At 36.1% G+C, this 24937-nt stretch overlaps 1 long non-coding RNA gene across 1 annotated transcript; it reads right to left on the bottom strand.

Annotated features, from left to right (window-relative positions):
* Nucleotides 1-24937, bottom strand: LOC309871275. Its single transcript, XR_014315165.1, has 2 exons — nt 24470-24937; nt 1-191 (listed from the first exon to the last, which is right to left on the bottom strand). It is a non-coding gene; the product is annotated as an uncharacterized lncRNA (long non-coding RNA).

Below are 24937 nucleotides of genomic sequence, written 5' to 3'. Positions count from 1 at the left end.
TTCTTTGCATATTTGTTTATGTTTTGTTACTTGCAAGTTGCCTGGAACTGAAGAGTACATTCTGAGCCAATCCGTCATGTTCTTGTGGTGGTGGTGGTGGTGGTTGCAAGGCGGGCAGTGTGAAAGTGTGTCAGTCACAAAGCAGTGGCAGCAAGGGGCAAGGAGGTGAGGCTGGGATCAGATTCGAATTGCTGTTCACAGGAAAAGTAAAGAATTGAAAGAAATTAATCTCAGTAGATTTTGAAACTCGCTGCTCAGGACAGACAAAGGCATCAATAGTGACCAGTAAACAGCTGGTGAGAAGAATGAATGTAGAAATTACACATCCTCCCTAGTCTGACACTCATTATGGAAGGAGCAGCCAAAGAAATCGCTTTTATGAGGAAATCATGTTTCCAAGTTATTCGAAAGTAGATCAGATTCATCCCTCAAATGAATGTTCTTTAGTTTCTTATAACTCTTCAACTCCAAACATGCTATTTACTGCCTTTGCAATGCCTTTACCCCCATTCTTTCATGCACCTGGGGATGGTGGGAAAACCACTGCACTGAACACAGTCTTCAGAAATGTGAGCTATGGTTATGTCTGAGCATATGCTAAACATTGTGTTGCCAGAATTCAGAGAAAACTTACATCAACTGCAAAAATGTTCACTTCTGTTATTTAGGAAGCTACTCTCATTACTAGATAGTTTCCTTTTTTTTAATTTTTTTTGCTGGATAATGAGTTTGGCTTGATTTTGGTGTGGAGGTATTGGGAAATAGAATATTTCAGAAATATTTTTGCCATGTCTGAAGTCAGGCTATTTGTTAATAATAAGGTTTAGCTTTAAATAATGTCACAATATTTATTAGAACCATGACTTACATTTTATTAAAGAAACATAATCGACATTTTATTGAAGAAACTGATTCTTTTAACATCAGATTAATTGTTGAACTACCTATTTAAAAAACCGTAATTAGGGACCCTGGGTGGCTCAGTGGGTTCAGCCTCTGCCTTCAGCTCAGGTCATGATCTCAGGGTCCTGGGATCGAGTCCCACATCAGGCTCTCTGCTCAGCAGGGAGCCTGCTTCCTCCCCTCTCTCTCTGCCTACCTCTCTGCCTACTTGTAATATCTCTCTCTCTCTCTCTATCAAATAAATAAATAAATAAAATCTTTAAAAAACAAACAAACCATAATTAGTCTGATTGGCTTGTAAAAACAACATACAAGGATCATGTATAATATTTCTATCTTCCTTAGGAGCAGCAACCAGAAGTGATTTTTTTGTGTGGCTGTTGGTTGCTTTAGCTTGGGAAAAAACAACAACAACAGCAAATCCTTCTAAAAAGTCATGCCAACTTCTGCATGTAGCACTAAAATTAGAAAATATGACAGTTTTAGGTCCTCACATGGTATTAGGTCATCCGTTGATACTGTTATGGCAATTAGGTATGAATGAAACAGACCTGTCTGGCCACAGATCTAGAAGGTTTTGGACAGCGAACAGTGTTGTATTTCTCCTGGATAATTTGATTATCTTAACTATCCAGGATTAAAACCAAGGTGAAGTAGTTAAGTGAACCCATTCTGTTAGAAATCTTCAGAAGATAACTGACAAACTTTCCTTTAAAAATACTACCTGGAGCTCATTTGTCATTAAAAAAGGGGTTCTGGGGCAGCTCAGTTTTCCCTTCTGACCTTGTAAAAAAAAAAATGTGCAAAGCTTCCTGAACCTCTGCCTCATCTCTCACTCATTTCCAAATTATATCTTTGCTCTTGGTCTGAGCTTTGGAATTTTCTCCCAAGCATCTCCCTGGGTTGCTTTGTCTCACAGCAGGTGCACATGCTAATAGCCACTACTGTTGCTGATCCTATCATTTTTCACCTTATTGCTTTGATTTATTACTGTTTTGAGTTTGAATTTGGAATCCATTGTATATTCTGTTGCATACTAATGAGACTTTCTGCCTCAAAGGTGTGTGGCAGCCCCCCTTTTTTCCAACTTCATATGTTATTTGTATAAAGCTGATTTACATTAACCAAGTTTTTATGCAATGACCTCTCTCTCCCCCTCCCTCTCTTCCCTTTTGATTTTAACTTTCTACTGTTACAACTACAGAAAAAAGTGAATTTATGAAAGTGTGCTCTCAGAATTTCCCCCTTATCATTATATTTTCTATGAGCTACCACACTGTTCATTTTCATAATATTTTAGTTAGCATGTACAGTGTTTTAGCCTCCAGGCTAAGTATCTGGAATACATAGGTGAAAATAAAATACAACTTATGCCATTGGGGAGCCAACAGTTCAGCAGAGATGTGATCAAGAAAACAGACACTTATTCTACAAGGAAATAAATTATATAATGCTGTAGTTGAGGTGCAGCGCATAGAGGAAACCACATTCTTTGAGTAAGTCAGGGAAGGCTGCACAGAAGAGCTCGTAATTGATCTGACTTTGAAAGAATACAAACTGACTAAATGCACTCAAGACTGAGGTTGACAATGAAGACTTTGTTAAGGAAGTACAGAGTCAAAGACAAAGAGAAATGGGAAAATGGGGAACATTTTGGGAATTGTAAATAGTTGGTATAGGTAATATATGAGTGGGTAATTCTGTTCCTTAATTTTAAATTAAGCAGGGGTGTCTAAGGACCGATCATGAAGAATTTTGTATTTAATCCTACAAAGATTAGATTTTTATTAATAAGCTGAATACCAAAAAAGACTCACTTGGAGAGAAAGTTAAAAAAAAAAATGTATTCCCAGAATGTACTTTCTCAAAAACCCTAGTTCAGTTGCCTGAACTAGGCACTGGGATTCTCCATTTTTTAAAAATCACCCTATGTGATTTTTGGACCACACCACAAAGAGAAGTCTTTGAAGAAACCTGAGCAACAAGGTAGTTACATAATCAGAAAGGCATGTCAAATACTTTGGTAATATTGTAGAGAATGCCAAAACAACTGTTTGGTCAAGTCATTCAAACTACTGATCAGCACAGTAAAAATATTTCCCAAACTCAATGGCCAGTTCAGTCTGAAAAATGACCCAATGGTCTGACTTGGAACAATTTAAAAGTATCTCTCTGAGCTTATCATTCTACAGAATAGTATTATTGTTTGTCTTTGGACTTCTTTCAGTAACACAACTCTATCTTTAGGTTTTGGTAGTTTATGCTCCAGAAATGATCCTTGGGTGACCTTCCAGTTTTATAGCCTCTATATTTCTGTTAACCCAGATCAAGCATTCAGCATTGGAAATGATTTGAGCTTCTACTGATAATTATGTAAGTGAATTTGCAAAATATACTCAATTTCATACAAGCTACTAAACTGGACTTATATCTGATTTTTAAAAAAATACTCTCTGATCTTATCTCGATTTTATTAAGCTGTAGATGTCAGATATAAAGTGTTTTTAGGGGGCACCTGGGTGGCTCAGTTGGTTAAGCCTCTGCCTTATGCCAGGTCATGATCTCAGGCTCCTGGGATTGAGTCCCTTCCACCCATTCAGGCTACCTCTTCAGCAGAAAGCCTGCTTCTCCCTCTCTCCTGCCTGTTCATGTTCTCTATCGTTATCTCTCTTTTTCTCTCAAATAAATAAATAATAAATAAGTAAATAAATAAATGTTTTTAGTACCTCACCACATATCCCAAACACTCAAATCTTCTTATGTTATCAAATGTTCTTCCATGCATAAAAATATGATTTCTTTACCAAGAGGATTCATCTCAGCATATATAGACCCTAAATGATATAATTTATTTTGACCTATGGTAGCATCCTCAAAGTTTGGAATAAGGACACCAGCTCTGGAGTCCCTAAGACATGATCAGATGGTCTGCATTATCCTTCTTCTTCTAATTACATATCTCCGCAAGGCTGAATTTTCTCCCTATATTTCAACCAAGACAAAATATCCAGTAGATTGAATACAGAAGCCAATATAAGAACTCATGTGTATCTATTAAGCCAAATATTAAAGGGATTTTAAAAAATGTAAAGCCATGCCATTTTTTATTATCTTCTCTTTGCATTTTTGTCATGATTATTTTCATCAAATACATTATATGATTGTATACTGTATTTATTATTATTTTAAATAAAATAATGTATATTTTTAAATTTTCTTAGTTTTAATGTCTAATATGGTAAATACTGACACCTTTACCCCACATAAATCAAAGTTCTTTGGGGTCTTCAATAATTTTAAGAGTGAAAGGGTCTCATGATCAAAAAGTGTGAGAGGTGCTTGGGTCACTTAGTGGGTTAAGCACCTGACTCTTGGTTTTGGCTCAGGTCATCATCTCAGGGTGGCAGGATTGAGCCCTGGGTCAGGCTCCATGCTCCACATGGAATCTGCTTGTCCCTCTCCCTCTGCTCCTCCTCTGCTCACATGCGTTCTCTCTCTCAAGTAAATGAATAAATATTTTCTTTTAAAAATGTGTAAGAAACACTGGTCTAAATAAAAAGGGAAAGATTCATTGAAAATCCAGTATGTCTCATAGCATTCAGTTCATTTGAGAAATTCAATTTTGATTTGTTCTCTCTTAAATCAAATCCCCTAGTCTTTATCTCTTAAGACTATATCTAGTGTAAAAACAAAATCAATTTTTTCCAACAGTAGCAGTAACCAGTAAAAACGTAAGTTGATAAACAATGCCTAACCCTTAAAAACACTGATTCCTCTTTCCTTGCAGGAAATTCATATGCATGTGTGTGTGTGTGTGTGTGCATATGTGAGCATGGGTCTGCCAGAGAGAGAGATGTGAGTCTGAAAAGATGGGACAGAAAAATTAGATTTCTGAGGTTTTCTACCAAATGGATATTTTATTGCTGTACGTGGCCATGCCAGACCAACTGCCCCCTTAAGGTCACTTCCTGCTCCATGTTCTTAAGAAATCTTTTCCAATATTGCTACATAAGTTGCCTTCTAGATTTTCTTCTAAAAGAATTCTTATTTTTCTTCTAAAAGAATTCTTTGTTTACAGTGATTTTCAGAACACATATACACATATGTATATGTGTATATATAGTATATATATTTAAATATATATGTATAATGTATATATATTACACATATATACACATCACATGTATATATGTATATATATCTTTTCTATCCAACTTCTATTTTCTGATCCAATTTCTAATTTCTTAGTATTCCATTTCATCATTGTCAACTTTCACTGAATTTTTTTCCATTTAAATGTACAGATTTCATTAATTAATTTTATGTATTTCAATAATGTATTAGCACATTAATACATTATTGTTTACTTCCTTCTGAAGAGCATTAATGAAGATATTTAATAAGAACAGAGAAAAAACAGGCTCTCAAATTTTGCACTAAAAAATCTCTCTTCCCCATGATGAATTGTCAGGTACCGTTGCCCTGTTCCATTTGTTATCGCATTGTGATACATGCTACAGTGCCACCCAAACAATTTTAATTCATTTTGCAAGTTAAGATTTTGTTAGGCTCTGCATAAAATGGTTCACTAAAGTCAAGATAGATCACCTCCATCTTTATAGGAAAATCTGTTTCTTTGCCAACTTTTCACTCTTCTTTTCAGAACCCTACCTTCCTCTCCACACCACCTTTTGCCACTACCTAAGATCTCCCTTTGATGAGAATGAACCACTTAGTCCAGTTATTATCTCTAAGTTATTCATTATCTTTAAGTTATTTGGATGTGGGTTCCTTTTTAAAGGAACCTTAAAGGAACTTCTAAAGGAAACGTAAACCTTGCAAACCTAAGCTTTCTGACCCCCAAACATTGCCTTTTCCTGCTAGAGACCATAGGCTTATTCCCCTACTCATTTTCTTTTCATATATGTATCCAGAACATCGGGGGCACTTTCACTCATTTTGCAATTAATCTATGGTACCCTTGGCTTGATTCTTGCCTTTTCAGTACCCTATCCACCATCCTTTTTGATTTATTCCATGGGCTGTGGGGCTTTCTTGATAGTACAGTATTCTGTGGCAGGAACTCCACATAGGTAGAGACAACTGATGTCAAGAATAATTTAAAATATAGTCCATAAGCCTCATTACTTAACTTGAGAGCTAAAATCCCCAAACTAGTTCCTAAAATCCCCAAACTAGGAAATGAGAGAATAAGACAGGGAAATAATTATGGAGAAAAAACTTACAGAGAAATAAAACTTATGCTCAGTTGATAGGACAGGAAAGCCACATCTCTTTGCCTAATCTCTGCCTGCAGGAGAGGGAGAGAGGTGATAACATGGCAAAATTAGGTCATGGTCAGGGTTTCAGCTCTAAAACAGATAACCTACTTATTTTGAGGACATGGCAATAGCATTTTTTAGGTAAATCTTAACATTGTATTTTACAATGAAAATATTCCTTAAGAAGGACAGACTACTAATTGACTAGAGCTTATTATAAATCAATACGTACCTCCCTGAAAGGACCTGTATAACAAGGCGGCAGGAAAAGCAAATGAGCAAATAAAGAGCTGAGAGGGTGAGGTGTGGGAAGAAGAAGGGTTGAAGTTGGTGTTTCAGGCACAGTCCTGCAGGGGTCAATGTTCTGAGCAATTTTGGGAAGAGAAGGCATCTAATTTTGGAAAGTAGAATAACTTGAAATAACTGAACTTGGATCAAGATGGTGAAGCAAACTGATCCCCAAATTTGGCAACAGAATATTATAGGGGATGAGGGTCAACCGTTCATTTACTTCTTCGCTCATTCTTTATATATCCATCTATCCACCCAACAGTATTCTTTAGCATCTTTTAGACTCCAGTTGCATGCAATTCTAGAAGCAGGAAAGAATACAAGCTTGATACAAAGTAATCAGACTTTGTGCTTTAGTAGTTCACAGTATGATTCCATTGTTTCCAGAAAGCTGAACAGAAAGACCAGAGTCCAGGATATGAAAGCAGTTTCAGAAATGTCGGAAGACTCCAAAAAGAATCAAACAATTACCCAAGGATCTAGAGAACTAAACACTCTGTTTGTCCTTCTGTATAGGCAATTGGAAGAAGAAAAGGGGCCAGAGGCATCAATGAGGGTACTGCCTTAAAGAAATCTTGCCTGCTTGCCTGGTTCAGGAAATTCAACCACTCTGTTCTGTGGAAGAAATCCAATTCTGCTTCAGGTCTTAGTTGAGCAAGAACAAAAGGGACAATGCCTTCTTTAACTCTCTTGTGTTATTATAGACACCCAGCTAGAAGAAGAGAAAAGAAAAGCAGTTGCAAATGCAAAAGCAGAATCAAGTTATGCTGATGCTGAATTGATCTTAGTATTACTGCAGTGTAATCAGAGGCCATAGTGGACTCTATGTGGTTTATCCAGGAATCATGCTTGACTTCCATTGCAGGACAAGGCATGAAAGAGTTAATGTCTCTAAGAGCAGCTCTTTGACCAATGGCAGATAGTTGGTGAAAGAATGGCCCCTGCTTCTTGGCACTTCAGTTGGAATAACAGAGAATGGTCTTATAATGTCTACCAGTTGTCTAGAGAGCCTGACCTTTAGTTGCTGTCAGGTAACTGACTAGATACCACAACTGCACTGGCTACCTCCCTTTCCCTGATTCAGTTACCCACTTCCTTATCTGGTTTCTTACCAGGTACCATCTTCCAAAGAAACCATTCATAATTGAATATTCATCTTAGGGTTTGCTTTTAGGGGAACCCAAACCACACAGAAACCATGTCTTGAACTTTTGCATCCATATATGTAAATAATGTTTTAAAAGACCAGCCTAAATATAACGTCTTTAGATTTTTCCTCAACTCAGCCACAGTTCAACAATCATTGAGTCTTTTCATTCCAACAGTATTGTACTTTGTTATGGCAAATATTAAATATTGTTTTAACTAACTGGGTAAACCAGTGGCCCAGTTTTAGTGTCCTGTACCTTACTCTCTTCATAGAACTAATTCAAACAACCATTCCTTAAGCAGTAGAAAGATCAATGACCTCCTCAAGATGACTTTGATGTCTGTGGGTTTAGAATTTTCTGGTCTCTACCTCCAGGTTTCAGTGAATGTTAAATTCTTGTCCCCTGCTCTGCAGTTTGTGGCTGTTACTTTATATCCAGCCTACTTTTAACCCATATCTGCAGCTTAGCCCTTTTGCCTGATTTCCACCAGAAAGGGAAAAAAAAAATATGACTGGTAGTCATGCATTTATTCAAAACAATATTTCTTGAGTGTAAGTGCTGCTCTATCATTCTAGGCCCTGGGGAAAATGAGTAAGACTGATATAGGGTCTCTGTTTGCTGTGGTAGACTTATTATAAACACTATGTCTTATTTCTATTGGAACAGTGATATGACTGATTTAAATGTCATTTCCCCATTTATTTATTAATTCACTTATTGAGCATTTGTAAATATGTGCTATGCATGGCATGTTTTCTGAAGCTATAGGGATGAATAGTCCCTGCCCTTAAATAACTATTGCTGCCCAACAAATATGAAGTATTCTGTCATCCTCAGAAAAGTCTGGGGTTGGGAAGGTCCTTCATTTCCCACCATCTGCAGTTTAGGGATTATAGGCCCAGCCCAAGCTGATGGGGAGCCAACAAGAGGGCTAAAATCCAGGCTACCAAGATATGGCTAAAGAGGCCCCATGGATTCAGGACCAGGAAAAGGGCTATAGAGATCACCTAGGTAGCAATGGTGTTACCTCAAGTGAAACTAGAGCATTAAGAAACAGGAACAAAGCCTAAGGAGGTGGGTAGGTCAGTGGCAATACAAAGCCACACAAAATAAAACTCATACAGTCCTCTGAGAGCAGTTACCAGAGCAGAATGTTGAGTGACCCAACAGTGGTAACCTGGTGACTCTAATTTTCCAGTCCTTGTTATGAGTATATTCAGCCCATCATTTTTGTTTTCAAAAGCTTGATTAAGACAACTGATTATGGTATCATCAGTGCCAATATAGCTGCTACAAGGAATTTATTGGCAATCCAGCTAATTGGGTAATTTGGAATATGCTTGAATAGGTCAAACCTGAGATACCCTGATTAGTGGTTTGTGGCTTTCCTATTCAAGTTGTAATCACTCTCCTTGCTCAGAAGAATGAATGCCCTTGTGTATAATAATGAGCCAGTTGATTTTCTCTTAATTGAGCTCATAGTGTAACTGGACCCTCTCATTCACTGGGAGTTGGCTCTCAGCTCCCCTTTCCTTTAGTTAGAAGACACCAGTATTTTAGTAGGTATTGTATTGTACTTTTATGCTTCATGAATCTTTTTGTCTTTATGATACTGTGTAAGTTCACAGAAGAAACTTGAGATGGCTACTGTAAGTATTAATCTTAAACTATGTTGGGGTAATACATTAGAAAGTCTATCCCATTTTTGTTAATGACCCTTCTCCTCTCTATTTCTTTCTCTTTTTTTAAAAAAAATTTTTGTTTATTTATTTGACAGAGAGGGAGCAAAGGAGAGGGAGCAGCACGCATTGGGAGAGAGAGAAGCAGACTCCCTACTGAGCAGGGAGCCTGACGTGGGACTCGATCCCAGGACCCTGGATCATAACCTGAGCTGAAGTCAGATGCTTAACCGAGTGAGCCACCCAGGTGTTCCCTCCCCTCTATTTCTGTCTGCACTTTACTTTGGGAGACTACACAGTCCCCATTGATTAAATCTCCCCTTCCTCTCTTACAGGGCTTTCATATCTACCATTTTCCCCTTCATATCTTCCTCATTTCATTTCTCTTTTCCACTAGTAACTTAAACTCAGTATGAAAGTAAATATTTAACTTATACACTTGTTGCCAATTTGGTAACCCACATGTTCAACCACTGTCTACATTTTTTAAGTGTTGTATTTCTTCTTATGCTATTAATCTATAGAGACTACAGAGAATGACATCATTAAAATAACAAACTTTCTGTGACTCTTGTTCTTTTAAAGTGGTTTAAAGATAATTTCCAGTAACTTACTAAATTAATGAAAGACAATCATGTGAGAATATTTGAGAATATATGGAAATTAATACACTAGTTTGGTTTAAATTTTGGTGAATCTAAGAATTATAGGTAGCTTGTTAAAAATACAGCCTTTCTAGGCTCTTGTTGCAGAAATATTAATTTAGTAGATCTGGGGTGATCCCAAGTCAGAAGGTTTTTGTTTTTTAAGAAGTTGCCAGCTAACTCTTTCATATGATAAAGTTTGAACATTGTTGCTCTATTTGGTAGAAATAAATACATTGTTTTGTTGCTTTGTTAAAATATCTGCAGATACAAAAAAGTATTTGCAGAAATAACCTGTACTGAACTTTTGGTTAGCATTTGCTGCATCATAGCTCCTAAATTTAATGACTTAAAACAATAAGCAAAATCTGTGAGTCACTTGGGTAATTCTTCTGATCTGAGTCGCCCACCTCAGCTGGGGCCAGATAACCGTGGGTGGCATTCCTCACATGTCTTGTGGTTGTCTTAAAGTCAGCTTCGACAACAGGGATGATTTGGGTACATGTCTCTTGTTATACAAAATGCAAGCCAAGACTTCTTCATATGACAGAGTTAGTGTTCAAAGAACAGCAAGAGTAGGCAAGCCCCATTGCACAAAGACTTCAAGTTTCCAGTTTGGCAATGTTTGCTATTGTCCTGTTGGCCAGAGGGAGTCAAACAGTTACATACAGAGTCAAGATGTGAGGGAACTACCCAAGTATGTTGATTCAAAGAGATGAGTTACTGCAGCTATTTTTGCAACAATATAATTTCCATGCTCAGCTGAAAATGAATTGACTTCTGAGTGTCTATTTGGTAGAGACAAAATTTATTTCTGAGATCAAAGACCTGGGTTAAACCAGCATTCCACTTAGTAACTAGAAGATGGGCATGTCTTTTATTTTCTCAGTTTCACTTTCTTCATCTATAAAATGTGACTACTACTATTAATATCTACTTTATAGAGCTCTTTAGAGAATAAATGGTACAAGAACGCTTTGTAAACTATGAGTGCTCCAAAATTCAAGGTATTTGTAGATGTATATGCTAAATATGAGTATTCCCCACACATCAACAAATTATTAAAGTATTTATCAAACCAGTGAGCTTCCTGATATTTCTGACTTGACTTCTCTAAGTCTAATCTATCCTCAATCTGCTAATAGAGTTATATTCCATAAATGCCAAATCTGTCATGTTATCCAACACTTTAATAAGTCTCTGATAGCTTTCCATTGCCTATATAATATTAACAGAATCAGCATAAAAAGGCAATCTGGGCCATTTCCTTCCCTACCCACCTCCTTGATTCCATTAAACTTTACATCATTCCCTTCACACATCAGATCTTTACTATTTCAAGCTATATCTATTCCATTTCCCTCAAAATAGAACGCTCTCATCCTGCTTCTTCACTTCTACTATCATTTAGCACCCAAATCAAATGTTCCTTCCTCATTCCACAAGCATTTAGTGGACCAGGAAGATTTCTTGACTCCTCCTATGTTAATTGTTCTTTCTTGATTCCCAAAAGACTGTTAAACTCACAAACACTAACAACAGAGTATTAAAACTTAGGTGTGTATGTCGTCTATCTCCCCAGTTAGACTGGCAGCTTCTTTAGTACCAGAAATAGTGTAGATTCTCAGTATACAGTCTCGAGTAAATGAATGAATGAATGAATGAATATTTGACTCTTTTGTCCCTTCCCTAGTTGGCCAGATTTCCTCTGATACTTAACTAATCATGCTCAATCCCTCGGATTTCCTTTTGTCAGTCCTGACTGTAGACTGAAATATCAATGTTCTTGACCAGCATCCATCCTCTGAAAGCCAATTACTTATGTCTTCACCTCAGGTTACCAACAAAATTTTGACCTACTGTCAAAATTACTTCCTACTTGAGAAAGTTAACTGCACATTTTTTACTACCCTTAGAGTTATAGTGATGCCATACAAATGTAGTGATGATCCAGGGAATTGGGGAGGAACTGGTATTTTCTGTGAGGGTGCCTATCATGAACTTTATGAAAAAAAAAATCTTTTTCTCTCAAATACAGCTGAAAACTGTGACTTACACAGATTAAATAACTTATTCAAGGCGCAAAGCTAAGTATGCAACATGGAATCTTAATCCAGTTTTGTCTAACCAAAACTGAAACAAAACAACCCTTCTGATCTTTAACTCTACCATAGTAGTTTCGCAACATACAGACTGATGCTACAGCTAATAAAAAGTTTACATTTGTCTAGTTTAACTATAAATCTAGGACCTTAATACCAAGAAAAAATATTTAAAATACAACATCTAGGCACAAAATCATATGTTGGTGGTATTATATTAATAGTTATTTTGGCTCCCAAGTTTCTAGTTTATCCAATGTTTTAGAATAAATATGATAGAGGAATAATAGGGTCACTTCAAACAAAACACTATACAACTTCAGTCTCTCTGCTTGAACTTCTAAGTTCAAGATTTTATCTCCCTTCTAGGCAAAAAAGAAAATTTGTTTTCATTTTTTACTAAAAATAATAATTATGGATAAAATGATACAGTTTAAAAGAATTGGCTCTTATTCCATCTCTGGAATTTCCCACCCTCGAAATCCTTTCTTTCTTGGCAAAATATGACATAATAATTTGAAAGAAAGAAAAAAGAAACTTAAGTGTTTGAGGCCAGAAGTTAATTGAATAAGACCTTAGATTCTGATGAGTTTGTGTTTTATGGTTGATTAACTTGTTTTAATACCAAAAAAAAAAAAAATGCTCAGGAAACCCAATTATCATGCCACTTAATCTGAGTTATTAGCTGATTTCTGCTAGTTTCTGGATGTCTTATTGACCAAGTTATATTTCCCACTATGATGTACAAAAGAAACTGAGCTTTGGTTTGAAAAGAAAAATTTAGGTTTAGCATATGAATAATTGTCCCAAATCAGAAAGATTAAATTCTTAGATTCTAGGTCCTAAGAGCTAAGTTTACAGTTTCAGTTACCAATTTCCTCCTAGCCCTAAAAATAAGTTAGATAGTATGAAAAAATTAAGGCCTTAATATTTTTCTATAATGGACCTATTTTCTACTAGTATGGCTACTACCATCTGGTTGTTTATTTCTTTTTTTTCCTTTTTCTTTTCTTTTTTTTTTTTTCTTTCTTTCTTTCTTTTTTTTTTGTTTTGTTTTGTTTTGTTTTGTTTAAAACACAAGAAATAGCACGGAGGACCATAAGGAAAGGGAGAGAAATCCAGAGGGAGAGAAATCAGAGAGGGAGATGAACAATGAGAAACTACTGACTCCAAGAAATAATCTGGGGGTTTCGGAAGGGAGGAGGGAAGGGGAAGGGGGTAACGGGGTGATGGGTATTGAGGAGGGCATGTGCTGTGATAAGGACGGGGTGTTATATTTAACTAATGAATCACTGAACACTGTATCAAGGACTAATTATGTACTATACAGTGGCTAACTAAACTTAATAAAATAATTAAAATTAAAATAAAAAAAAAAACACTGAAGCCAGCTGGCTGTTTATAAATAAGGAAGGTATAAGAGTTAATACCTGAAATTGTGATGTCTCTTTCTGGAGCCTGAAACAATTCATCAAAACAACTCATCATCAGCCTGAATATGCTACTAGTCCTGTCTCCACTGAAAGGAGGATCTACTCATAGGTCAGCTGGACATCTTTCTGTAGTTACTAAAGAAAAGCTAGAGGCCTCCTAAAGGACTATAGGAAATTCTTCCATGATCCTTTAAAATAAGGATTCTTAACTTACTGTGGGCTCCATAGATGAGTTTTTGGAAGTCTGAGAACCTCTCATCTCACAGGAATTTGCAAAATTGTACTATTAATTTTTCTGGTTAAAGTGTCCAGAAAATGTAGATACTCACAGAAATCTGTGATCCATAAAAGTTACATCAAGTTCATCAAACTACTAGGCATAGATATTTTCCTGGGACATCACGAGGACCAAAAGAGTAACAAGTAAAACGGAGGAAGAATTAACCATGGCTTTTTGCCAAGTATAAGTGGCAGCAACAAGGGACCACAGAATTGTAGGAAACTGAGTTGACACACCAGTCAAAATGAAAGCTACACTTAGACTCCTCAAATTTGCCATTCCCCAGATGAGTAATGCAGAACCCTATGTAGGATGGTTCTTCTCTTTGGAGTAACCTTATATTTAGGAGCAGATCTCAGGAACTACTGAGTTACTGAGTTCTGTATATTTAACTGATTCATGTTTTCTATTGATATTTAAGTGAACAGCTGCATTGTCTGGAAGGTGTAACGCCAGACATTAAAGATATCATGGTAAACTAAACAAGAATTAGAGGGGAAGAAGAAGGAAGCCTTGATTCAGTCCAATTTGTAAAGGTATTGGGATACAATGAAAACTCTTTGAGCTGCTTTTGTTAATCACAAGTTCTCCAAAAGCCATACAATTTTAGAGCTAACAGAAAACCTGATGATTACCTAGTCCAATCCTCTTATCTTACAATAAAGAAGGTAAGAGCCTTGACCAGTGTTACTCAGTTGAGATGGCAATGCTGGGTTTTCCTTCACCTAGCCCATTCATTTTTCTACTGTTTTAAATTGTGCTTCACAACCTGTCTGTATTCTCTTTTATTTATAGAATCAACCAATTTCCAATATCCTTACATGCCCCCAAATACCTAGATGCTAACATCCAATCCCTGGAACCCCTTCTTCTGAACATTAAGTCTCCCATTCCACATACCAAGAATGACAGTAATTCAGAATCAATTGTTAAGTATATAGGCTGATGAAAATGGGATCTGATCAATTCAAAAACCAGAATACTTTCAAAGTTTAAACTCAGCCTTTGCTCAGAAACATCCTTGGCTCTTTAAAATCATGGTCTCAACTGGTCCACTCCCTCATGATGTCATATATAGTTTGCTGTTGTCTGGGCAACTTGGTAAACAAACTGCTTCCTCCACTGTTTAATTCCCTTTCCTGAATAAGATCCTTAGGCAACCAGGCTTCATTAGTTCAGGTGCTAGCCTCAGGGAACTACTTGTTTTAATTAGAGGGATGAAATGGCATTTTAATTGTGCACAATGATTAATAAACATGCTGAGCTGCTGCATAATGATCTCCTGCGTGAAGAGCTTTCTCCCTATTCCTGGTATCTACCTCCATTAACTGATTGTTATCCAGGCTGAGAGCTATTGAGCTCTTCCTCCAATGAAATTGTACGTTGTCTGTCCTTCAATTTCTTCACTAATAATAATTATTAGAGCTAAGTCCCATTTTTTTTTTTGTAGCAACAGAGACAGGACCAGAATGGCGAGAGCTTACAGAGTGGTGTATGGTCTATGTAATTTATTTCACTGAACTTCCTTGTGAAGAAGATAATAATAGGACCAACCTGACAAGGCTTTACAAAAATTAAATGAGACAATTCATGCAAAGCGCTTAGCCAAGTGCTGGCCCAGAGTAAGCACTCTGAATATGTTAGCTGCCATTATCATTAGGAGGATTATTCTTACCATCATCATCATTAACTTTTTCATCTTCATCATCAATTTCATCATCACTATCATCAAGACCATAATCTTGGTCAAGATTAGATACTTAGATTAGATGTAGATTAGACTCTTAGAGATCATGATGTCCACTATATCACATCTAATTTAGGAATAATTTTCCAAAGGGTGGAGGTTGACTAGAGTTTTTTTTCCCCAATTTCTACTTTATGCTGTATGAGAGTAGTTTGGAATGACTTATGAACAAAGAAAGTCATGTATCTTGAAGGCTTAATCTCAGCTTTTCAGTAGCTGAACAAAATACTGTATGTATATCTGAACTTCAATAATAATATAAATCAGAAAACTGAATTATAAACTGACTTCTGTTATAAAATCTGGATATACTTGGGATTTGTAATAGTTTTATTGGCCACTGTTATAATTTGATGAGTCCATACAACATTATAGCACCTTCCCCAGTGCTGACACTGGTAAATTGCTTTCCTTTGTGTCTCTTGGAAATTGTTTCTCTAAGTCACATATCTCCAAGTCTTTTACTTTACTTGATTTGGAGGGAATAATTCTTGATGAAACCCAGGGCAGCTGCCACTATTCACCATTTGCAAATGGCTATTGTGATGCTGGATATTATGTAACTGACCCTGTTCCTTAGCTTGAATTATTGATGACAGTATTTTTAAAAAAGAGCAGGCTAGGTGATCTACTTATCCTTACATTTTGATATGTCACTGTAACTGCACACCAATATAATTCACTTATATGCTCAAGAAGAGAAGAGTAGGTATGACTGAGCGTGGTAGAAACCAAATGTGAAAATAACTTTCTACATTTAAAAATGTAGGACTTCTTGGAAATAAGTGTGCCCCACTAAAGATGTTTTCCTGTACACAGGGTCATTATAGTTCAGTGAAGCAGATATGATTGATTACATGGGCTAAATTTTACCTTGCTTCAAGGAACTCCTAATTCTTGTTGTAGTTTCTTTAAGGGCTTGCAATTGTCTGCAAGAGTCAAAAGAGAAAGGTGAATGAACTTCTTTGACCATGGTAGAGCAGAGAGAAAGGTTTTAGAATAGATGCTCAACCTGAAATATCTAGAACAGGACAAAAAAAAAAAAAAAAAAAACTGAGCATATTTTCTTATCTTCCCATTTCCCTAGCAAAGAAATCTTTAAAACCACTTAACTAAATTTCCACTGAAATATAACCACACAATAAGTAGAATAACCAACATATTAAAAATACGTTAAAAAAAAAAAGAAGAAGAAAAGAAAAAACATTAAAGATGCCTAGGTGGCTCCATCAGTTAAGCCTCTGACTTGAGCTCAGGTCATGATCTTGGGATCCTGGGATGGAGCCCAGCATTGGACTCTCCACTTTGCGGGGAGTCTGCTTGTCTCTCTGCCCCTCCCCCAACATGTGTTCCCACGCATGCCCTCTCTGTCTCTCTCTCTCTCCAATAAGTAAATAAAATCTTCAAAACAAAAACAAAAACAAAAAACTAACCATATGAAGTGTTACGGAAGTTGTGAAGGAACAGAAATCAGCATACACTGCTGCTGGTACATTGTATTTTACCAGTGTGAAATGATACCTTTTTGGAAAAACGTTCTGTATGTTCTTGAAAAATTAAACACACAACTAGCACACATCCAGCATCTTGTTCCTAAGCATTAACCTGAGAGATGAAAGTATATGTCCACACAAAGACAAGTTTATTTGCAATAGCTAAAATGTAGACACTAGAATGTCTCAACAGGAAAACAGATAAACAGATTATTGTGCAGCCATCCTACAATGGAATACTACTCAGCAAGAAAGAAGAATGGGCTATGGATATACACAGTAACAAAGACGAATCCCAAAACAATTATGTTCAGTGAAAGAAGCCAGGCCAAACTGTAATCTGCAGTGACAGAAAAGGTTTTAGAATAGATTGTGATTGCTGTAGATTAGTCAGGGGGAAAGACAGATTACAAAGAGGCATCAGGAAACTTCTGGGTGTGATGCATATACTCATTACCTTATTGTGATAATGATTTCAGGGTGGATACTTATGCCAAAACTTACCAAATTACAGACTAAATACATATGGTTTATTAAATGTCAACTATACCTCAATGAAGGTGTAATAAAGAAATAAATTAAATAAGTAAATGAAATCACTTAACTGAAGCTTTTTTAGCACAGTATCTATGCTAATGGGAACCACTGCTTGGGATGTATTTTTTTTCTGAAATAGTCACAACAGTGTATTAATCTCTGGCAAGTATTGTTTGCGTGTGTGCTTTTCTATTCAAGGCTTTCTATTCCTATGTAAAGAGATGGACTCAACGAAACAATGCTCTCATACGCATATAGACACAGTTAAATATACTGAGAACATTTGTCTCTAATAAACAACCATGGTAATATAAATATAGCTGAGTAAATATGCTTGTGGTAAACTCTTCACTATTTAGAGTTGTTGTGGATAATCAGCCAGTAACATCATGCAAAATTAAGGACTTATAATTTTCTCTCCAATTCTAGAGAAGCCTATAAGAAGAGATTTTTCTGGACAATGCAACTTCAATACCCTACCTTTTCCCCCCAGCACAATGCCTTAGCATAGCTGAGTCTGTCAATCCTAGGCTTATTTCGGAGAGTCAATGCTTTATTACCAATGTGTCCTTTCTTCACACAGTTTACCTTTGGCCTTCTCAAATTCATTTGACCATTATTCCAACTTTTCTGTAGCCTTTCCAATGCTGAGGTATTGGGGAGTAGTTCAAGAATATTCATTTAAGACATCCCTACATTTTTTAATATACTATTCTTCAAAATACCCTAACCCTTAAAAACTTGGTCCATAATGAAAGAGGTTTGGGGAAAAAAAAGATTGTTTCTGAGAAATTACTAACTTGGATAGATGCCCATTGAAACATAACGTAGACTGATATATATTCATGTAACTGTCAAATCAGATGCACATATATATATATAATATATTACTACTAAATTTATATTTTCCATAAATGCTCTTTAATAATCAAGAATGAAATAGATTATAATAATTTAGATGCATCTGTCTCTACTGATTAGTTTAATGGTATTCTTTTCTTTATTAGGAACTCAATACTTGTATTGAGTGCTTACATAATAAAACTACCAGAAAAATAGTTTAAAATTATCTCAGTGAGGGAGGAAGGAAGGAATGATAGGGGTAGAAGAAGGAAAGATTGTTTTATATTTGATTGCAAGAAAATATTCATAGAAAAGTTGAGATTTATGTTTATTCTTGAAAAGAGTAGAGAATTACAAAGAAGCAAAGAGAGGAAGAAGAATGAATAAAGAAATCAAAGTCAAAACACTCAAAGGGTATTGAATAAATGAGCAAGTACTCTATACAACTACACTGAAACATTCATATAGACCAGCAGAAGATAGGACTACAATTCAAAGGACCTTGACAGCCAGTCTAAGAATATGACAGAATTCTTTGATCGTAAGGACTTGAAGAGTATTCTCCAAACAGAGCATCAGGATGCTCTGGAATCTATCAGAAATGCAGCTTTTCTGCCCAACCACAGACCTACTAATTCAAATCCACATTTTAGCAAGATCCCCAGATCATGTGCATACACATTAAAGTTTGAGAAGCACTACTCTGGGAGAGGAGAACCACCTGTGTAGTGAAGAAAGCACTGGATTAGGGTTCCTATGGATCCCAGTGTTATTCCTGTACTAATGTCCTTGGATAAGTTACCTAAAATCTGTGAACATCATTTTCCTTAAATATAAAACAATGAGTTTTGAGCCTTTCTACTCCAAAATTCTATTCCCTCATTCAGTGGGGATCCAAAAAAAGGGAAATTAAGATGTGGGAAAGGAGATAATCAGTTATGTTTTAGGAAGACCAACCTAAAGAGAGAAAGAAAAGAAGAAAGAAAGAAACTATAATACCAGTTAAAAACACAACACATTTTACACAGAGTTATAAGAATACCAAAAAAAACTCTCCATATTTTAGGTGTACAATTATTTACCAGTAAAAACCCTCCATATTTTAGGTGTACAATTATTTACCAGGACAGAAACCCTCTTAGTATTATATTCTCCTGTCTGCCTTTTTTCTTGATACGCTTTTATTAATGCATTAAACTGTAAGACCCATGTTATACGAGCAGAGTAGGAATAGGAGAGAGGGAAGGAAGGAGGGAGAGGGAGAAGAAGAAGGAGGAGGAGGGAGAGGGAAGAGAGAGGGAGAGAGAGAAATCTTCAGAAACCCAATGGTGGTACAAAGAAATCCAAGCAATTCCATAGAAATATTAACAGTTGTAAAATGGGTTGGTTTTTAACCGGTACTCTCTTTGTACGGCTATCTCTCTGGTTAGAATATTGTAGCAAAAGTCATATGGCAGTGGAAAGAAAAGTCCTCATGCCTCACTTAAAACTGGCTGTAACATCAGCAATGCTAAAGACATGAAATTATTTTTAAAGGCATGAACAAGTTGACAAAATACCAGTATTTTTGCTCCCAAAGAAAACTTTTACTTTAATATACTATGCTGTTTACTGACAAACTTGGGGTCAGTGGGGGACTTATAACTGTCTTTCTTTACTTTTCAAAACATTTTTTTCCCTTTTGCAACATTTTCCTCCATTCCATAGTAGGTACCTTCAGCCATCTCTTCCAGATAAATATAGAGTGTCTATTTGAAGTGATTGAATTCCATGGATCCACTTCATGATCTTTTATTTATGTCCTCCCACATTTAAAATAAATAAGGTTAATACCGATAGAACAAGGTTGTATGGGTCTTGAAGGATCTATTTTTTTCATCACACCTCTTTTGTTCCATCTTGCTTAGCAAATCAGATGCTAGATATATTTTGATTAGTTTGTACTTTAATGGATCATGCATGGAGGGTCCACCTTTCACATTGGGGCCATTAATTTTTCTTGAGTCTGATGGAAAAAACAGGTAGAGCTTTTTTTGTGTGCTGATTGAAAAGTGATGGATTATTTTCATGTGGTAAGAAACACAATGTTTTCTTTAGCACAGCAGGATATAATGTTTGCAAGGTCTAACAGTGAAATATTATGCATATCTGCTGCTGGCCAGCTGCCAGAAATGGAACAGCAAAATCAGAGGAGATTTTGAATTTGAATCTTAAAACCAGTGCAGCCTACAAAGAAACTAATGAGCCATTCTAAGCAGAAAAAGCATTTGTACTAATAGATGATTCCTGCCATACACGCCAGCATTTAACAAAATGGTAAATAATTATTCATTTAAATGTTACCTTGAACTTTATTTCACAGGAAAAAAAATGATACTTATTCTGAGTAATTTCCAATAGGCACCACTGCAAGAATTTTTTTTTTAATCCCCAATTCAGAGGCCCATGACATTTCCTTCCTTGTGAAAGTAGAATCATTTTCCATATAGCTTTTCTCCTCATGTGGCTGAAAAACTGATTCACAATTTTATCTCTCCATTATTTAGTATTTAAAACTGGTATTTTCAAATCCGTACACAGCATCATGAAAAACCTTTGACGTGTTGAAGAAAAAAATAAATACATAAACACGACTTTTAAAGGCAGGGGAAGGGATGCTTTGAGTTGCCAAATGTCTTGAGCTCCTTTGTTTCTAAAGTCAAGGACTGACAATGGTGATCTTTCTTCACTTGGCATTTATTTAATTTTGGGTAAGCTACTGGTATATTAAGGGAAACACATTCTGTATGTTCATTTACAGATCAAGCTACTATCTTCTAAGAAATATTAAAAAGTTAGAGCAACCTTTCCTGGGCTTTTAAATTTTATTTAATTTTGTCTTATTTTAGGTCTAGAGAATTTCATTCCGTAGGACATTAAAAGAAATTTGGGTCTAGCAGAGCATTTGCACCACTTTAAACAGAGAAGCTCCACAATCATATGGAAAATGCACTTGTTATTACTGCCCCCTTATAATAGAGAAATCTAATGGGAGGAGACATTTGCTACATCTTGATGCCTTATGTATTTTATATTACTATATTTCAATCTCCATTTTTAAGGTGGAATTATGACTTTAAATTCAGGCTTTCACTTTTAAAACCATAATCATCTCCCAGTGCTGGAGGGGAGGGTGCACAGGGGCTCAGTCCCCTAGAAACATCGAGCTGAAAAGAAGAGGGGGGAAAGCCCCCCTGTACTGTCACCTCTTGCTCTTTAAAAATCATGATTGAGACATGCTTGTGACACATTCAATCAGGCCTTCCTCCTGTCTGAGTTACTAGCCAGGTGTTCCGTTTTCCTGGAAGCTGCATTAACTCTGCTGGGCCTCTAGGGTACTACAGAGTAATTTACTGTTACGTCACCCCAAATGGTGCTCCTGCGGCCCAAGTCCTGGTCTATCTCCAAATCAACACGAAACCTCAAAGTCTTGCTAGGGGTGGCTTATAAATTAGGAGAATATGGTTTATCTTCTAGATACTACTTTTTAAACAACACGTATGACATAGTCACTTTTGATTTGTTTAGCAAATATAAATGATAGATTTTTCTAAAGAGCTTAGAGATCAAGTAGTCCATATTTTAACCTGCCAATAAAACCCAAAAATCTTCATTTAAAATGTAAAAAATGAAGTCCCATAAAGTATACAAAATAATACAATTATAAATTTAAACCTTCCTTTAAAAATTTGCTATGCAATCATCATACGTAGGGGGAAATGCACTTTTGATACCAAAAAAAAAAAAAAAAAAAAAATCAATTCTACAAAGGCTACCCATATGTTTGAATTGTGAGAATTGAATCTGCTTTGTCCAGATAGTTTAAAACTTATTCAAATTTGGGAATAAGAGAAAAAGTCAGAAGGCCTTAAAGAACACATTAGAAGAATGCTTAAGTACAACATTAATTTCTAAGCAAAGTCAATAATGTCAATTCTTAAAACATCTAAACTTTAAAGAACTATATGAGTTGCACTATCCTCTGCCAAAAAAACTAATATATGGTGTTTAAGATGTGCTGAAACTATAAAATTCCGAATTTTAGAAGTGCAAGGGAAAAATACTGCCTATGTTTTATTTTCACTGAAAATTTTAAAAAGCAAGAAAGAGGAAAAGGAAGGAAGGGTGAAGGGAAGGGGGAAGGAAGCTCAATTAGAGCTGTCGAAATATTAAATGATAGTACAATGCGTCCATCATGATTAAGTTAAGATGATAGTCAGTTTAAGACAACGAAAAAGAACATACAATATATAGTATATGTTTGCATAGGTATAATTACTGTACACGTGATACATAATTGCTATAAGAATGAAAAACTCTAATTTCTGTTTGTTGCATAGTTTATGATTTTCTTTTTCCTAATCTCCATTTTCCCTGAATTTTATCAATAAGAGCAATCATATTCCTATATTTTGTATCTGAATATGTGATTTAGTAATATTCATGCCCTTCTTAGCCTATAAGTTCCAAGTGGTGCCACTTTAATTGCACTCTGTCTTTTTCCTTGGTCTTCACTTTGACCTCTGAAAACCTAATTTATTAAAGCAAAATAACTGGCCTCTCATGTATTTAATAATTAAGGGGATAAAAGCTTAATTACAGGATATAATAAAATTGCAAAAATATTACAAAATATCTAACTAGAGATATTATTTATATGTCCAAGTGAATTTCAGCATGCGCCTTAGGAATTCTCCAATTTTCCCAACATGTTATAATATACTTATCCTAAGCTTGAGCATGAGAAAGAACTCACATATACAAACTTTAAACTGAGAAGCTCCACTGAACATTATCCAAGCTTGTAAAGTTCAAAGCATGGTGGCTGCTTAGACATATATGTTTTTAGTAATTACATGTCAAGCATATTTTGTTGCTGTGTGATCAGATGCCTTAAGTATATCAAATATACTTTCTAAGACTGAATGAATTTGCAAATTAAAATAGCACATACACTTCAATTACATACCTGGAATTATAAAACACTAAAACAAGTAAGATTTCTTTTTCTCCTATGAGATTTGAATTTACCATATTTTCCTAAGAGCAGTTTTCTATTATAAATCACAATCATCCCTTTGTCAGAAAAAGTATTCATGGATATTCTTGGCAGTGTTGAAGTTTTGCCTAAAATGTTCTCAGCGTGTTCTCTTAGACATTTCTATAACTTATAGATGTTGAATCTGTCTTTAAGGTAGTCCCCTCCCTCCACAGATTCAAGAAACTCACAATGGGTGTGGGATTTAAAAATTCACTTGTGCTTTTGAATGAAACCTTAGTAGAACTAAGAGTTTTCAGCCCATAAAAATTTTAATAAACAAAATCCATCCTAACCTTTGAAAACCTTAAAAGTGACAGACTTCTATTTCACCCTAACAAAGCAAAGCAGTAGTGAAATTTTAGCTGATAAATTTTAAAATGCTTTCTCTTTTAAAGATTGTCAAGTTTCAAATGTTTTGATATTAAAAACCAACTGACAGATCTTTTATGAATATTTGGAAAATCATCCTTTGCTCTTTTGTAGCCCAGCAAAGATGCAGAAAAGAATCATAATATGCATTTTGGAAAGCTGTGTGGTAATATAAAAGACTCCCATGCAAAGAGCAGACGGAAAATGGTAGTTATTATTAATTTAGAAAAACAAAAGAGCAGCCCAGCATCTCAGTAATGTGGCAAGTTGTGTGCTCTTAAAGGAGAGGGGGGTTTATAATTGGATTTTAGAGTAATTTAGAAGACGAGATAAGATGTAATGGTTGTGTATTAGAGGTTAAAACTACAACAGAAACCCATAATGTAAGGGTTCACTGCACTGGGAGAAAACAGAACAAAGAAAAGCAGCATCAACTGAAAATGGCCTGAGTGGGAAGCAACAAGGTAAAGCGGGCTGGGAGACCCCAGGGCTAGACTGTTCTCACTTGGCACAGGCAGTCTTGCAGCCTCAAGCTCCTTTTCCAGCAGATCGAAAGGAACACAGGTTTCCTTCAAAATAGTTTTTCTTTAGTGACCTTGTTACCCTCTGCCCCACCTCCTCCACCTTCTCCCTACCTGTAGCTCAGCTTGGCATCTTTTCCTCCCCAGCAGCCCAGAGGCTTATCAGGTTCTCTTCCACTCAGTCTTTACTGGACATCCTGGGGGCTCACCTGCGGATCCTAGGTTTTCTCGGTGGAGGTAGAGGTTATGGGGAATCTGTCCTCTGGCTTCCCCCCAAAACACGCACACACTCACACTCACACTCACACACACCCTCATGTACTTGAAAAGCCAGGGTGGCTGGCCTGACTTCTTGGTCTCTGTCCATCCTTCCCCAGGGGATTCTGGGATTCTGCCAAATGGGAGAGAAGGCAGTAGAATCAGAAGGAAAAGTAAAGCTTGCCTCTCAACCCACCAATTATCCATCAAAGCCTTGGGCAGATAAATGCACTCTTTCAACCCCTCTATCGGGCTCCCTTTCAAAAAATCTGTTACAGAGGTTCAAGTTCTCAGGTGAAGGCCTCAGGTAAGTGGCTCGTTTTT

Source organism: Mustela nivalis (genome assembly GCF_964662115.1).
Source record: "Mustela nivalis genome assembly, chromosome: 8".
Lineage (NCBI taxonomy): Eukaryota > Metazoa > Chordata > Mammalia > Carnivora > Mustelidae > Mustela > Mustela nivalis.
Note: the sequence above shows the minus strand (reverse complement) of the source record. Positions and strands in the feature narration are given on the sequence as shown.